The 10,808-nt window shown below is 32.6% G+C and overlaps 1 long non-coding RNA gene across 1 annotated transcript; it reads right to left on the minus strand.

Annotated features, from left to right (window-relative positions):
• Nucleotides 1-4,444: 4,444 nt before the first annotated feature.
• Nucleotides 4,445-8,875, minus strand: LOC143057749 (uncharacterized). Its single transcript, XR_012972809.1, has 4 exons — nucleotides 8,695-8,875; nucleotides 6,932-7,143; nucleotides 5,957-6,137; nucleotides 4,445-4,713 (listed from the first exon to the last, which is right to left on the minus strand). It is a non-coding gene; the product is annotated as an uncharacterized LOC143057749 (long non-coding RNA).
• Between the last annotated feature and the right edge of the window lie 1,933 nt (nucleotides 8,876-10,808).

The following is a 10,808-nucleotide window of genomic DNA, read 5'->3' on the forward strand; positions in this document are numbered from 1 at the left end:
GTGACTGAAATGGAAAAGGGAGATATAGGTTAAAAAAGCAACGTCTCTGAATCACACAAAGGAACACACAGTTGTTGTGTTACTCTATACCGGGGTTCACGTTATTCTATACAGAGGTTACATGTGTTATTTTTAAGGTCACCATCACGAATTTGTAAATTTGCAAGTTACCACATAATTACAGAATCATTAATTATAATTTAGGCAAGTTAATAAAAAAATACAGTCCTAGATTATCAAATAATCAAACAAACATAAAATATTTGTTCTGGTAATCAAATAATCAATATAAAAATCACATAATCATAAACCCAATGAGGAGGCTCGAGTGTAGATTTGCATGATGGGTGATGCATCTAAAGCGGGAGACATTTGCCGTGTCGAGTCAATGGATTTTATATTTTTTTGTTGAAATCCATAAGCTACTGTTGTTTCTAATGGCCATTAGCTATATGATTGAGACTATAATAATTCGTCTACAAACAGCAAACGTGTAGCGTTGGGGTACTTTTTGTACCTGTCAGACACACACTTCCTATTTTCCGATACTTTGAAAATTCAATAGACTGATCATCAACAAGTGAAGTTTTATAAACTCACAGCAGTTAGACAGTGGTAAGTTGTAACGGTGAGTATGTTTCAAATCCGTCAAATAAAGGCAACAGTAGTATACCGCTGTTCAAACTCATAAATCCATGGACAAAAAACAAAATAAGGGTAACAAACTAAAACTGAGGGAAACGCATTAAATATACGAGGAGAACAACGACACAACACTACAATGTAACACACACAGAAACGGACCAAGCATCAGACAAAATCCCACGAGAAAAACAAATACAACATCAAAACCAAATACAGGAATTTGGGATAGACAAGTACCGTGACACGTCTTATCGCAATGTGAATTTACACTCAAAATTAAGAGAAAACAAACGACGCAACGTTAAAATGTAACACACACAGAAACGAACTATAATATAACAATGGCCATATTCCTGACTTGGTACAGGACATTTTTAAAGAAAAAAATGGCGGGTTGAACCTGGTTTTGTGGCATGCCAAACCTCCCCTTTTATAGCCATGTGAAATATAACATTAAAATGACAACTCAACACCACAGGACTACAGTATAAATAAATTGGAGAATACTATTGACAAAGAAACACACGAACAACAGCCAACAAAAGGCAACAAGTTGAAAATTTTAATACGTCAGAAGTGCATTTTATCCACACAAGATCCACCAGTGACGCCCAGATACAAAAGTTTGAAAGCCGAAACAAGCACAAAGTCGAACAGCATCGAGGACCAAAAGATCAAAAAAGTTGTGCCAAAAACTGCCAGGGTTTTCTGTTAGTTACCAGAACATCCTTATTATTTAGAATAATTTATACTTTTGCAAACAGTAAATTTATAAAATTACTAAACGAAAGCTGTACATGATAGAACTGAAATATTAACTTATTACAGGAAACAACTGAAATACATTACATAACCAGACATTTGCAACACAAAATGTAGACACATCCGAACAAGCCCAAACCCCAACGCCAAGTGACGTCATATTTGAAATTGTAAAATATGACAAAAAATGATGACGTCATTTAATTTGTAAATCAGATCATCAAAAAATGAAAAATGACGTCATTTGAATGAATAAGATAGAATTAGGATTGATTTAAGAATATATTTGAACTAAATACTGATATTGCATTTAATAACAATGCACATTTTAATATTTATTATTAGCAAACTAAGGTAGCAATTAACTATATTATAAAGCTATGTCCGGTTTGTTTTGAATCTTACTTCAAACGTAAAATATCGGACTGATTACGTTGAACAAATTGAAATCTAATAAAATTAACGGTATCAATTTTCTTGCACCAGATGCGCATTTCGACAATACATGTCTCTTCAGTGATGCTCGTGGCCAAAATATTTGAAATCCAAAACTTATATAAAAGATGAAGAGCTATAATCCAAAAGGTCCAAAAAGTATAGCCAAATCCGTGAAAGGAATCAGAGCTTTGCATGAGGGAGATACATTCCTTAATTTATAATAATTTCTATCATTTTGTAACAGCAAATTTTAATAACACAAAAAAATCCGTATTTTCATGCCAGTACCGAAGTACTAATAGATGAATGCGGTGATTAATATTATTTACCATAACACATAAATATAATAGAAAAGACATCAACACATTTGACAAAATCCGATGAGAATTACAAATATAACATTAAACATTTAAACTAAATACATGAATTTGGGATATACAAGTACCGTTACACGTCTTATAGTAATGCGAATTCACATTCAGCAAAACAGTCACAATCGGGAATAAGTCACGTTTGGTAATTAAAAGATTAGACGACATAATGACAAACAACAATCTACCATGTGGTAAAAATGTCCTTAGCTAGTTTGGTCAAAGATACATCGTATGGATCCACCAATTCATGATGGTGTCCATAAAATTTACGGAGTGTCAAGTTTAATCTGTTCTCCTCATAACTTTGTTGGAGCAGTTTCTGCGTAAGGAACACACTCCTGTATATGAAGTCCGCATAGTGTGAACAAGCACGAGAATAACGTATCAATTGTAAACACCATACGAAGGGGCAGAGGGTATGTTACCGCTGAGAAATGGGAAATTGATAATTAGGAAGTTGAAATCGTCCCGTTTATCATAGATTTTCGTGTGAAGTCGTCCATCTACGTCAATATTGAGGAAAAGATCAAGGTATGAAGCAGTCCTTCTAGTATCAGTAGTATCCTTAATTTCAAGTTCACTGGGGTATATGAGATGTAGGTATTGGCTGAAATATGGGTTATTCATCAATATATCGGAAAGTAAAATTAAAGAATTTCGCAAGGTGCTTTTTCTTTTTGTCTTTTAGAAGGTTCTGAATGAATTCTGCTTCAAACGAGTACAAAAACCAATCAGCCAGCAGGGGTGCACAATTAGTACCCGTTGGAATACCGACTGTCTGTTGAAATATAAATCCTCCAAACTCAACAAATATATTGTCGATCAAAAAGTCCAGCATTTTGATAATATCATCTTCAGTATATTTTCTGGAAGATTCGGTGTAATTCTTCACAAAATATGAATTATTGTAACCCAAAACAAGAAATTTGTATCTACGATTCCCATTTTTATAGAAAAAGCTCTGTTTTATGAGATGGTGAAGTCGATCTTTCAACTGAGAATGGGGAATAGTAGTATATAGCGTAAAAAAATCAAAAGTTTTTACGTTGCTGCAAAATTGCAAAGATTGTGATCGAAGGTTAAGCAGTAGATCTTTCGAAGTTTTGAGAATCCACATCTGGTTAACACCACTGGTAGAATATATCTCATCAAAATATTTTTGAAGCACATCTTTAACTGTAGAAAGAATAGTAGTCAGTACTTTAGAAAGTTGTTTAGTCGAAAATTTTGAAGACTCATAAAATTTATCGTTCTTTATATGGAGTTTTGTGTAATTTAGGTATCCAGTATAATGAAGGCAAGTTTTCTTCGTTTTCTTTGATGTTGATACCAAAAGAAAGAAGGACAGATTTATGATTTTGTAAAATTTCGTCCTTGGTAAATGATGTTAAAGAATATGTAGGATTACCAGTAGTTAAAAACCTACCTCAGGCTTGTCAATATGTTAAACATGTTAAATGAACTAAAAAACATTTTATGCATACTAGTACATTTTTCTAGAACAACTGAACGAAATAAGTTAATATTTGGTCAGCTGGTTGTAAGTGATTCTATAAAACTGCAGATATGCCAGACACTACTTTTTTACCCAGATATTTTCAATGACGGATGTGGCTTTACTTAGAACTACAACACATGCATTCTTGGCACACATTAGCGATTCGTAATTTAAAAAAACACACATTTCAGCTTGTTCCTCACTTGAAAAGAATCAGTATTCCAAATACTGAACAAAGTTTGAATCTCACATTTCTCCGTTAAGTCAGCGTTCTAACCGACTGAGCAAAGGAAGAACCCCTTAGCATAACTACTTATGACTGGCTAAGTATCTTTCACTCAAAAGATTTTGTTGTAAAATAATGTTATACTTACTTTTCGGTATGTGTTTTATCAATTTATGAATGCGGTAGATGTTTATATCTTTTCCTTATGGTCTGATGATAGTTGTGCGCGACGGATGCCACATATGGAGCAGGATCTGCTTACCCTTATGGAGCACTTGAGATCATCCCCAGTTTTTGGTGGGGTGCGTGCTGCTTAGTCTTTAGTTTTCTATGTTGTGTCCTAATATTTGTCAGTTTGTCTTTTTCATTTTTAGTCATGAGGCTGTCAGTTTATTTTCGATCTTTGAGTTTGTCCCTCTTGTATCTTTCGTCCATCTTTTTTCTAATTAGTAGATATGTCATTATACATGTTTAACTTTGAAAAGAGGTTACTTGGACAAGCACATACAAAATGCATAGAGGTAAAACATGTTAACTCACCTTTTCTAACCGTTGAGCAAATTGACATGAGTGACAAAGTGCAAGTATAGTCTTTCCAAAGACCATACGGCTGCTTAATGATAACACAATTTTCTAAATTGTTATCTATCGGCTCGTTTACATCCCAATTCATCCAGTCTTGTAACACTCCGTTATGTGTTTTCACATTTGATCCACTTGGGTTTTCTTTATATCCTATATGGTAATAAGTCCCTGCATGTGATAGGTTTCTGAGTTCATAAAGTGAATAGAAAATATATTATCAAACCTGAGTTAACAACCACCTGTATAATGCGACCAAGCAATTATAAATCCCCCAAATAAAATTTCAAAATATTAAGCGACCATCTTCTTATCACAACCAGTGAACGCTTAATTTGGCTCATAGCGACAATCAACAGGTTAAACAATCAGATTTACTATGAAGATTAACGATTAGACAAAAAGAAGAATCGTACCGCCTATATGATTTTCATGATTTTTTTCAATCTATTGACACTTTTGATTATATTTCATGTTAAAATAATTGATTAATAAATAAATGATTAATAAGTTCACAAATTATAAGTTGTTAATGTACCGGTACGTTATGTTTTTAACCTGACTATTTATTAAAAATTTGACCTCATAAATTATTTTAAAATGCATTTTACAAAGTTCAACAATCAGTACGTCGATCTATTTCCAAGACAGAGATCTTTAATTGCTAAATATTTTTTATGTATAAATGTGTGTTTTATTAAAATAAGTAATTTGAATACTAGCAATGCTTAATTAAAAGCGAAATAATTGACATAAAATGCCGATTGCAAAATGGTGATGAAACAATATTCCAAGGAAATATATCTACGCAATGTCTAAATGAACATGTCGTGGTGTTACATTTCACAAAATTCATCCAAATTATTAGAAATATTCAACATAAAGCGGTGCAAGGGGCCGTCTTTAAATTGCATTGAGGTGAGGCTTTTTATGTTCCGTATTGCAGGCTTCAAGATTAAAAACAGCAAGAAAAGTGTGTTTCCTTTGCTTTAAATAAGTAGTTTGTTGTGCATGTACTAATTTTTCTAGTATATGGTCAAATTTAAAAATGATGGTAATAGATAAAGATATGAAATTTTTGGCAATAGCTTTTTTCTCAAGAGTACCAATATTGATGGCTTAGTGAAATTGAATTTAGAAGAATATGTGAAGGTAATGAACACTCTTTTGCAGTTTTAGTAATCTATCTAATAGAAAGTTATTGCAGTTTTCCCATATTGAACAACAAGAATCTAGTAGAGGTAAAACGAAAGCGTTATAAACCAACGTCTAGCTTGTATAGCTATGATTATTTCTGAATAGGAATTAGCTTAAATTACCACAGAAACAACGAAACACATCAAATCCAGGGAAGTGACCCTGGTACGGGTCCATTTCCAGGGGGTACATAAGATACCGTCTTTAATTTATTTTATTGACTTTATCACATACCGAACTTTAATCAACCAATTAACCACTCTTTGTGCTTCTAAATCTGGGATAACGGAGTAATCAAGGCCACATGCATTTGTAGATTGTTGTTGGGTACTATCAATCCAGTAACAGTATAGATTTACGCCGTCTATGTATGACACGCCATTCTCCCTACAATCTCCATAGTTAAAATCGATAACTAAAACAAAAATATTTCAACTATAAAAATAAACTTATATTAACTGACCAGACACGCTTTGACTTAAAGCGTATTTTTATTGACATGCTATTCATTTATTCTAATCCACGACGTTAGGACTCTGTTAGATAATATGATGGAATTTGGTGCGACTGTCTGTCATACAAGTGAGAGGTTTAGCTAGTTATAAAACCAGGTGCAATCCACCATTTTCTACATTAGAAAATGCCTGTACCAAGTCAGGAATATGACAGTTGTTATCCATTCGTTTGACGGTTTTAGCTTTTGAGTGTTCCATTTGATAAGGGACTTTTCTTTTTGAATTTTTCTCGTAGTTCAGTATTTTTGTGATATCACTTTTTGTATATTTATCTCATTTGCAATTAGTTAACATTTACTTATTCAATATTCAGGAAAGTTAAAACTATGATGTCATCGAAGATTGGTTTTTACTTTTTAGGATGTAATAATGGAAAATCAACTTATAAGAAATCATTAAACCTAATATTTCTAAGTATAAAATATTGATGTCATCAAAAATGAAAGTAAAGCTTGAAAACCTTTTTCAAAATTATTCAAATCATGAATAAAGCTAAATTTTCTTCATGCTTAAAATAGTATGTTTCCATCCCCATATCATTTTGGACAAAATGTCTTAAACAGTTAAATTTATAAATGTTTGCATATATTGTATATATGCTTCGATTAAAGTCGTAAAATTTGTTTCCCTACAGAAAAAAAACTTCACCATAAAAGACGAATGAACTTTGTTTTTAAAACACAAATGTATTTACCTAATGAGCAAAAAGCTTCCCGGTAGAGCGTACAAAGTATGGCATCCCAATGTCCGTCTTTGAAGCCAACACAGGTTTTAGTAGTATCCATTGCAGATATAAACGCCGAATAATTCTGTTGCTCACCATTTCCCTCTCTTATAACTGTGTACTCAGAGGTTGAGTTGTAATTGATTGTGTAACCAATGTGATACATGATATTTGCAGTTCCCCTGCAAAAAGATAGTTGATGCCAATGTTGTACGAACACCCTTAAAATGTTTATATCGAGCTAAACTGATTCCTCGTCGAATATTAATCAAATTTAGAATCCTCCTTATCTTATCTTTACTTTATTGTTTGATTTATGGATTGATTGATTTATTAATATATTTATTATGTGTGTTTGTTTGTTTGCTTGTTTGCTTGTTTTTGTGTTCTTAAATATAATTCATTTATTTCATTTACCTTTTTTTCACTGCAGACAGAATCTTTGTCAATCTAATGGACAATTATTTAGTCGAACATGCAGCCGAGCCGGCAATGTACCGTTGTTTGTATTGAATTTTGTGAAGCTTATGTATCCAAAACAAACAAGGTTAGTCCTCCGATTTCCTGTTCAATGTAATGTTCATTTCATCCTTGTCAATGATATGTTTTTGTATTTGGGATTTGCTCATTTATTTCTTAGTCTTTGACAAGACACTCGTAGTGACTAGATAATCATACAAAGACAATATTATATTTTTTGTCCGCAGGAACAAAAATATTTTTATCGTGAATAGATGCAAGATATTTCACAGCTTCTTTGTCTCTGAAAACGGACTTTTGTTGATAATTCAAATAGTTTGTCAACTTATGAATGCAATCACTGACGTTTTATATGTTCTGATTGCTTTAACTCATTCTGACAAAGTTTACAGTTTAACTTTTCTCGTTTATTCCATGGTCTTGCCCTTTCATTATTGTCTTCTATAAATGTTGACCATTTGTTCTATGTTTTATCCTTTTTGTCCATTATTCTCTTTTCTTCATATTTTAGCACCTCATTATTTCCATTTTGGTAAAGTTTTGTCTTTTTTCTCTATTCTTAATATTTTGTAACCGTTTTTCTCTGTTTTTTAACCCCCATCCATAACCTCATTTATTTAAAAAGAAAACAGAAGTCTCTAATATTTGTATTACATGTATCCAGTCCATTTTGCTATTTTTGTTCAAAACATACTGAACCGGCTTGAGTTACGGCCATTTGATATCTGGTGGAGGGGAATTTTTTTAATGTGATCAGTAACTTGGTTTAGGAAGAACTGAAAATGCATTTCTTTGAACACGACAGTATGGTCGCATAAGATACAGGACAGTTGAGTCTATAAGTTTACAAAAAAAAAAGAAAGATAGATTAAATAAACAGCTACGGAAAAATAAAATCATGCATAGAATCAAATGAATTTCGATGATCAATCCAAAATAAAATCTCCTGTACCACCCGCCCCTTCCCCCAAACGAATATCAAATAGTCCCTCCCCCTTCTGTCACTTTATTTCATTTCGTAGTCCTTTTTTTAGACAAATCTTAAATCCTCTATGATACGAGGCCTTTTATATCTGACTATGCGGTATGGGATTTGCTCATTGTTGGAGGCCGTACGGTGACCTATAGTTGTTTATTTCTGTGTCATTTTGGTCTCTTGTGGACGGTTGTCTCGTTGGCAATCATATCACATCTTCTTTTTTATATGTTGATCATTATAAAAGTACAATAGTGGCTACAAATGTTTGACATACCTTGTTAATGCTAACTGATACAAAATATCATTTGCACCACTGTCTGGCACCCATGCATAATCATAATCTCCACAATGAGTCGTGCCATGCTGAAGAGGCATATAATCTATCCAGTAACATATAACAAAATTTCCATATGTATAAGATGCTCCGTCGGCTTGACAATCACCATACTCGTATGTTTGTTCTAGAAAGAAAGAAGAAGATAAGAATTGGCCTTTTCAGAATCTAATTATAATAAAGGGCTGCGCTTTAGCGCATGATACGCCCATTGCTCTTTTAACTTGTCTTTTATGCTTTAAATGAATTTATATGATCAACTAAAAATATATATACAAATCAAAAGGGATGTTACATTAATATATTCACCAAAGTTTCATAAAATCCCCCTTTTTTAAGTATAAAAATTCATTAATTAAGAAAACATAAAATCTAAAATTTAAAAAAATGGAAAGGAAGCTTATGTCAATAGATATAAACAATTTATCAAAGTTGCATAAAATTTTGTGAAAGTGTTAGTTATTGTCCCAAAATTGGAAAATCCCCCCTTTCATAACACGGAAATGTAAAATCTGAAATTATAAAAAAATGAAAGGGAGCTTACATCAATAGATATAAACAATTCACTAAAGTTTCATGGACATTAGTGAAAGCCTTTTTGAGTTATTGTCCGAAGTGTTGAAAGACCCCCTTTTTTTTATGAATAAAGCCCCATAAATCCAAAACTTAAGATCTGAAAATTATAAAAATTGAAAGGGAGCTTACATCAATAGATATAAACAATTCACCAAAGTTTCATGGACATTGGTGAAAGCCTTTTTGAGTTATTGTCCGAAGTGTTGAAAATCCCCCTTTTTTTATGAATAAAGCCCCATAAATCCAAAACTTAAAATCTGAAATTTATAAAAATTGAAAGGGAGCTTACATCAATAGATATAAACAATTCACCAAAGTTTCATGGACATTGGTGAAAGCCTTTTTGAGTTATTGTCCGAAGTGTTGAAAATCCCCCTTTTTTTATGAATAAAGCCCCATAAATCCAAAACTTAAAATCTGAAAGGAGTAGGTCCGGTAAGACCCCTTTTTGGCCCCAAAATATAGCAGTTTTACAAAATTGTTAAAATGTAAACTTTTAGTTATTTATTGGACAGTAGAATGCTTCTTCTACATAAATATGGGCTGTTTTTGACAATACAATGCACATATATCGGGTACTAGCACCATTAAGTCATGCTAAATCACTGAAATCTTCACAATTCTAGCATTTTAGGTAAATTTTAGCCGGTTTTCGTGTAAAACGAAAGTGGCCGCATTCGTGTTCATCCTTAATATTAAAATGTAAGTTGTATTTGATGATAATACATAACATATATAAAGGTTGAGGATGAACACGGATGCGGCCACTTTCATTTTCGACAAAAACCATCTGAAAAGTGACATTTTTCGGCATATTTGGTAGATTTTTCATATTTCAGCTTGAATTGGATCGTTTTTAATGACAAAATCAGTTAAAATCTTTCACATAAACTAATAGAACAAATAAAATAGACAGTTAAGTGTTTAAAAAGTGGTCAAAATCTTTCGTCAGATGAACCTGAAATTTGAGGCCAAAATCGGTCCTTACCGGACCTACTCCTTTATAAAAATTGAAAGGGAGCTTACATCAATAGATATAAACAATTCACCAAAGTTTCATGGACATTGGTGAAAGCCTTTTTGAGTTATTGTCCGAAGTGTTGAAAATCCCCCCTTTTTATGAATAAAGCCCCATAAATCTAAAACTTAAAATCTGAAATTAAAAAAAAACGAAAGGGAGCTTACGTCAATAGATATAAACAATTCACTTAAGTTTCATGGAAATTGGTGAAAGTGTTTTTGAGTTATTGTCCGAAGTGTGGACGACGGACGGACAGACGGACGGTACGACGGACGGACGGACAACGGTGTACCATAATACGTCCCGTCTAAAAGACGACGGGCGTATAAAAAATCATGGGTAATTTCATTGTTCGTACTCTAAAGTGAAAATAACGTAATTGGTTGAATTTCCATTGTAATCATTTAACAAATCATGACATTTTGATGTACTCTTTCGAAAATATAACCCAGTATGC

The sequence above is a fragment of the Mytilus galloprovincialis genome, chromosome 13 (genome assembly GCF_965363235.1).
Source record: "Mytilus galloprovincialis chromosome 13, xbMytGall1.hap1.1, whole genome shotgun sequence".
Classification (NCBI taxonomy): domain Eukaryota; kingdom Metazoa; phylum Mollusca; class Bivalvia; order Mytilida; family Mytilidae; genus Mytilus; species Mytilus galloprovincialis.